Source organism: Lepidochelys kempii, chromosome 6 (genome assembly GCF_965140265.1).
Source record: "Lepidochelys kempii isolate rLepKem1 chromosome 6, rLepKem1.hap2, whole genome shotgun sequence".
In the NCBI taxonomy this organism is placed as follows: domain Eukaryota; kingdom Metazoa; phylum Chordata; order Testudines; family Cheloniidae; genus Lepidochelys; species Lepidochelys kempii.
This window is the reverse complement of record NC_133261.1, coordinates 6,486,004-6,493,051: the sequence shown is the minus strand read 5'-3', so window position 1 is coordinate 6,493,051 and position 7,048 is coordinate 6,486,004. Positions and strand designations below refer to the sequence as shown.

Here is a 7,048-nt window from a genome sequence, read left to right as displayed (position 1 = left end):
CCCAGGCTGGAAGGGAAAATGGGCTCAGAGGTAATTTCAGCAGATGAGGTGACAGTCACAATGAGGGTCTCTGTGACCGAACCCGGCACACTATTGGCTTGGGTTTCCCTCATTTCCTGTGATACTTCCCTTGTTTTGTTCACTGATCTCTGTTGGGGACTGCAGGCCTTGTTGGAATACAAACAAATTAATAATAATAACAATATAATAATGTACAAAACTACCACGGGCTTTCTGAAATTATTTTGTAATGGGCTGAGAATTGAATTCACCTGTTTCCACTCCCCAGCACTAAACCAGTCCTGAATTAAACAGATTCAAGAATTTGTTTGCAGTTTATTCATTGCTTTCCTCAGGGCGTCCTTCACCTCCGTGTTCCTCAGGCTGTAGATGAGGGGGTTCAACATGGGGATCACCAGTGTGTAAAACACTGAGGCCACTTTGTCTGTATTCGTGGAATAGCTGGAGGTGGGACGTAAATACATGAAGAGGAGGGTGCCATAAAACAGGACCACAGTGGTCAAGTGGAAAGTGCAGGTGGAGAAGGCTTTGTGTCGGCCCTCGGCAGAGCGGATCTGCAGGATGGTGGAGGTGATATAGACATAGGAGAGGAGGACAGTCAGAAAGCTGATGACTTGAATGCAGCACATTGAAACAAACATCATAATCTCTCTGATGCGAGTGTCAGAACAGGAGAGCGCCAACAGTGGGAGGACATCACAGAAAAAATGATTGATGATGTTGGAGCTGCAGAATGACAGCCGAAATGTAAAATATGTGTTTAACATTGAATCCACCACCCCCACAGTGTACGTCCCAGCCACCAGCTGTTTACAAAGGTGCCTGGACATGCTGACCGTATAGAGCAGCGGGTTACAGATGGCCACATAACGGTCATACGCCATCACAGCCAGCAAGAGGCACTCAACATCTCCAAAAGCGATAAAGAGAAACATTTGCACAGCGCAGGCAGTGTAAGAAATGCTTTTCCTCTCGGCTAAGAAATTCAGAAGCATCTTAGGGAAAATTATCGAGGAAAGGCAGAGGTCACAGAAAGACAAATTCCTGAGGAAAAAGTACATGGGGGTGTGGAGTTGGGGATCAATTGTGATTAACAAGATCATCCCCCCATTTCCTACCAGGGTGAAACCATAAATCAGTAGGAAACCCCAAACAGGGGATTTTGCAGCTCTGGATGATCTGTCAGTCCTGAGAGAATGAACTTAGTCGCCTCCGAGTGATTTCCCTCTTCCATCTCCTCTCAACAGAGATCAGACAGCAACAGAGATGTGGGCAGGTAGATAGTGAGGAAAACGTGTCCCTTCTCTGTAATGAAGTAAGTGAAGATAAATGGAGATCAGTTTCTTAACGGACATCAGTACCAGCTCAGGAAAAGGCTTCGTCCACGGAGCCAGATGTTCACAGCTGGTCATTCCAGATGTTCGATAAAATGCAGATACTGTGCAAGTACAATGACACGCAGGTTAATCATGCCGCCCACACAAACACTCCTGTTCACTAATCCAAAGAGAAATCAGTGACTTGTGACTCTCCTGTGAGAGAATCAGTCTGCAGGGATTATTCCTTATCTAATGAAGGGGTGAGAGTAAAGGAGTGTCAATCTTTGACCCTCTTTGGACAAGGGGAGCTCTGTGGCTTGGAACGTCCATTTGGGGTAAAGTTGCTTACTGTGCTAATTAAGCTTTTTTGCATTTACTTGACCATGTATGAAAACCGAGCGACATCATGGGAAGCCCTGGCTTCAGTGCCTTTGTAATTGCCTCTTTTTTTCCAACCCATGAGGTCACTCCTTTAGCTGAAGGGGTAGGAGTTGGGGCTTAGGCTTTTAGTGCTGGAGGTCTGGAATTCAATAGCTGCTGATCCCCATGGTGTCTCTGTGTGTCTGACTGTAATTCAGGACAATAAAACGTACCTGCTGAGAAGAAAGAGAGAGATGTGGTGGCATTTCCCCATCAATAGAAACTGCCAGTCTGGGAGCATGCAGGAAATTTTATACTGAGATGTGCGATCTATGGCCTATGATTTGAGAAGCAACTGGGAGTACCTGAGTTCAGAGAGCCACAACACCTAATTAATGCATTCAGTGAACCAAAGCCAGCTTGGTGTAATTGGTGCCCTCAGGATTAATTTGACCTACTCTTTCTTACTGTGTTTAAATGACGCAAATTCTACCAGAGTTCCAGAGTATGAGGTTAGGGTATATTTCATCCTGGTGTATTCATTGTAAGTTGGGTACTGTGTAGACCTAATACACAAAGCGTTTTGTTGTTGTTGTTGTTGTTTTTTGTGGTGACCGAAATTTTTAGCTAAAAACTTAATCTTTTGACTTGGAAGTACCCCGGGGGTGCCTCAGATACCACACACCACCAATCTCTTCCATGTTCCTGGCGTCCAGGCTGGACTGCATCCCCCTGAATGCATGATGGTCTCTCCTCTTCTTGAACTGCCCTGGAACTTCATCAGAGTCCCACAGCCATAATTTAGGGAGGAGGGGAGTTTTGCAGTTTGACAGAAAGCTGATAATTTCCAAGGAAAAATAATTTCATGAAAAAAATTGTTGAATGAAAAATCCAATTCACCATGGAAAAAAGTCTCATTAAAAATTTTCAACCAGCCTTAGCAACAAATTTGGAATCAAAGGAACTGAAAGTTAGATACAGGTGAAATGTACAAACTGTTTGCAGCTGTAGATGGTATCTTCTCAGTTATCCCTGGTTTGAGAGTAACCTCATTGTCCTGGCCGTAATAAGTGGAATATAAAGCCTGTCAGACATTTTATATGAAATCTGTAGGACATTTAAGAGTACTCCAGATTATCAAGCTATTAATAGGATGCCAATCACCGTGGTATCCTATGTCCTTCCTTTGCTAGGTTATTCCCTAAAGTAGAAAAGATCGGTTCACGCCTTTTGCTTGCTGGAGACCACATGATGACCAGAGGAGTTCAGGCACTCAGGAGGAGACCACAGCATGCTACGGACCTCTGCAATTCACAAAACTATCCCTTTTGCATGCATATTATCTGCATATTATTTGCACAAACAGCTGAGTTTTAGATGCGAAATAAATCTATGAGTCAACTAGAAATAGTCATGATCCCATCACAAATATTAAAACATTTTTGATAATGTATGAGAAGTTATAAGATTACACTGTATCATGTTATTCATACATGTTCTGAACTGAGGCTGGCAAACTGGTCTCTCTTCAATGAAGAAATGTTTGCTCCACTTAATTTTGTATCTAAACAGTAATCAGAGTCATTAAGCAGGAAAGGAAACAAAGGTATCCCCAAAAGGTGAGGAAAAAGCAGAAGGGAACATCCTTCTACATAGATTTTGTTCTCTTCCGGTAAATAGGTGGAAATGTTTCTCAAAGTAGGGATAGGACTATAAAAAGAAGGGGCAGACATCCCAAGGCACACTCTCTCTCTTTCTCTCTGCCCATTGATTTACTGCATCTGAAGAGGAAACTTTTCCTTTGAATTACACATCATTTATTAACTGAGGCAAAAGTTGCATTCTAGCTCTATTTTTCTTGTAACCATGTCTGACTTCTATGCCTTCTCCTTTGCACTAACTGAAAATCTATATATGTATTCAATAAACTTTGATTTATTGTTTTATCTAATCCAGTGTGTTTAAATAGAAATGTCTGAGAGTTGCCTGCATATTCGTGCTGATAAAGAAATAATAGACAATGTAGCTTGTATTGTCCAGGAGAGGACTGGGTAGCACAGGATGTACATTTCAGGAGGGAAATCAAAGACTGGGGAATATGTTGGGGTCACCCTGCAGTATAACCAAGGATGGTGAGAGCCTGAGTGTAATACAGTTATTCCTGGCCAGGCTGCAATTACACACACATGCCTCGGGTGCGATTCCATGCTTGACGGTTGTCTGTGAGTGGTCCAGGTGGAAGGCACTTCAGCAAGGCATTGTAAGGTTGCAGGCAGGTATGACACAGCTGCTGATTAGTCTGGGTTGAACCCTGGTATGTCACAGCCACCAACCTAGAAAATATCCCAATAACACAAAAGGTGTGGTGCGGACTGACAGTACTGTTTGATTGACATGAGAGGGTTAGGTCACCATAGGCATGGGCCAATGCACTGATCCATGGCTGCAGATGCACAAGGACATTGTGGTCATCACCTCCCCACAGGAGATCCCTGGAAGTCCCAGAGATGACTCTTTCCTTCTTTACTATAGTAGGAGAAATTATCACCCATGGGTGTGCAGGCTTGGCTGGTATTATCAGTGCTCCAGGGTATGTTGGTGTCCGCTTCTCTGAAGTGGTGCCAACCTGTGAGGCATTGCACAGTCGATAGTATTAGGAGGAAAAATTAATGATCCAAGTCAGCTATATTTTTTAGTACAATCTGTGGGTGAGGGGTTACAAAGAATGTACACAACATCCTGCTTCCCTGAACACCAGTAGAAACAACCAGCAACTAGCAATCTCTGTATTCAGAAACTCCAAAGTCTGTCACCCCAGGTCTGTGCCCAGGAAACACTGTACCCATACTTCCTCTAAGAGTCATGCTCATAACTCCTCCTCCTGGCTTTCTCCCTCCTGTGACCCAAAACTGCCTGAGACAGTCCTGACTGAAAACGCCATGGTCAGGGCAGGCTGCAAAAAGGAGACTATTCCCCAAACTGGTGGTTAACGCTCAAGATCTCTGCAGCATCTCTGCAGATGCTGCTACAAAATATCTCTGAGCAAGCCAGCTCCCTCCCAATTCTTTTGTTCATTTTATTTATTTCCTACAAATTATAGTCTGTGAAACAGAGTGTGATGTTGCACCCCATAATGCTTTATAAAAATATTGTTATAAGTGTAAATATGACATAACTGGGATATGTTTTATGCCAGATAGACCATGTAACATATCTCCGAAAAGGTTATGATCTACTGGATATATTCATGCTATTTGCATTCATGTGAAATTTTTGTATTCAAAGTTATGAATATTGGCTATGTACTTGTTTCATTTTAAGTAGCCTCAGAAAAGCAGTTGGTTAACTTCTTGAGAAAAGACTATTCTGCGTAAGTGCCCAGTCAGGAAACACTTTAGCTAACAATGAACTTGGAAAGACGCCAATCCACAACTGAGCTTTCCTGGGAATGTGGAGTCGGCCTGTAAGGAACTGAGCCATGCATGGACATGTGACTTGTCCATATGACTCTAAGAGTCCATCTTGGAGCTGGATTGTGCAGAGGAGAGGTGAAGGGAGAAGAGAGAAACTATATAAACCCCTTCGGAAACTCTCCCATTTCCACACAGAGGGCTAACAATTTAAGAGTTTACCCTGTATATATGTTATGTTGGGTTAAACTGATTTATTGGGGTTTGGATCCCATTGGTAGTTGGGCATCTGAGTGTTAGAGACAGGAACACTTCTTGAGGTGTTTTCAGTTAAGCCTGCGTCTTGTGGGGGACGTGGTTCAGATTTGGATCTGTGTTTGCAGCAAGCCATCGTGCCTGGCTCAAACAAGTTAAGGTACTGAAGTCCCAAGTTGGCAGGGAAAACAGGCTCAGGGGTAGTCTAGGCACATTAGGTGGCAGTCCCAAAAGGGTTTCTGTGACACAACCTGTCACACAGAGTTTAAAAATAAAATTGCAAAACAATGTGGGAGTAGGTGAAGGAGAGGACAAGACTGGATGGACTTCAGTTGCAGCAAGGGCGGTTTAGGTTGGACAATAGGAAAAAGACCCCAACAGTGAGGGTGGCTAAGCACTGACATAACTTGCCCAGGAAGGTTGTGGAATCTCCACCAGTCGAGATTTTTTAAGAGGAGGTTTGACAGACACCTGACAATGAAATAGGATTAGATTTGACAACTGGTCTTTTCCATCGGCAGCTTCTCTGCGGCCTGGTTTATGCTTAAAAATTAGATCAACAGAGCTCTGTAGCACAGGGCGGGGAATCTTTTCACAGCCTGTGTGAGTCAGTTAGTTTGTACAGACCCTCAGTGTAATTCTTTCATCGACCGAGCTACTGCCTCTAGGAGAAGTGGATTAACTACAATGATGGAAAAACCCTTCCATCAATGTGGAAAGCATCTACCCTGTGGTGTTGCTGCATATAACAGTGGAGTCAATGTAACAGCCTTAGGATAGACATTATCTGACTTGATGGGGGAGTTTTCTCCCTTCCTATTAAAGTGATTTTCTCCTCTTTTCCATCATTCTTCTGCCTCCCTTGTAAAGCTTTTAACTTCTTTTGAAAGTAAATGTGTTCAGAAAAGTTGAAATAGCTTCTCTTAGGATAGTTCCCTACTTCCTTCCTTTCTCTCCCATGAATGGCTCACTGTCATTTCAATTAAAGGCTGAAATGCTCTGAATCTGGTTTCTTTGCCTGTAACTTGGTGGTACCTCTTTGTTTTCCCTTCCTTCACTTACAATGAGTTGAGGACAGAAGCAATACCTGCTCAGAACCCTAAAATCAGAACCCTAAAATCAAAAGTTGAATCTTTCCCTGTTTGCTAACCACACCAACATCACCCTTTATACCTCTGGAGCTGATTCCTGGGATGACTTTGAGATTTGCTCCCTGGATTATCTTTGCTCCCACAATGACAGGTGTGCACAGCGCATGCAATTCATATTGTTGCTGTTTCTTTCCTTGTGGAAATGGAACACGGAGGGCCAGAAAATCAGCTGGTCTCTGTCGCTGTCACTCCCGTGAGGTCTTTTGAATATAGTATGAAACTGAGGTGACTGTGTTCCCCTTCATGTGTTGGTCACTGGTGGTTAACACTGAAGACCTCTGCAGCATCTCTGCAGATGCTGCAACAATGTGTGTCCAAGCATGCCACCCCCTCCCTCCCTCCTGTCATCTGATGTGCTGTTTTCCCTGCCAGCCTGGGCCTCCAGAACCCTGCCTTGTTGAGACAGACATGCTCGCCTGCTGCAACACAGACCAAGGGTCCAGGCCACACCCCCAAAGCTGCAGTTCTAGACTGAAACCAGCTCAGTCGGATACCTGCCTCCAGCATGCGGACACCCAGCTCCCAGAGGCAT

At 43.9% G+C, this 7,048-nt stretch overlaps 1 pseudogene; it reads right to left on the bottom strand.

Moving 5' to 3' along the window:
• Positions 1-317: 317 nt before the first annotated feature.
• LOC140913779 (olfactory receptor 8U9-like) lies at positions 318-1,255 on the bottom strand (annotated as a pseudogene).
• Between the last annotated feature and the right edge of the window lie 5,793 nt (positions 1,256-7,048).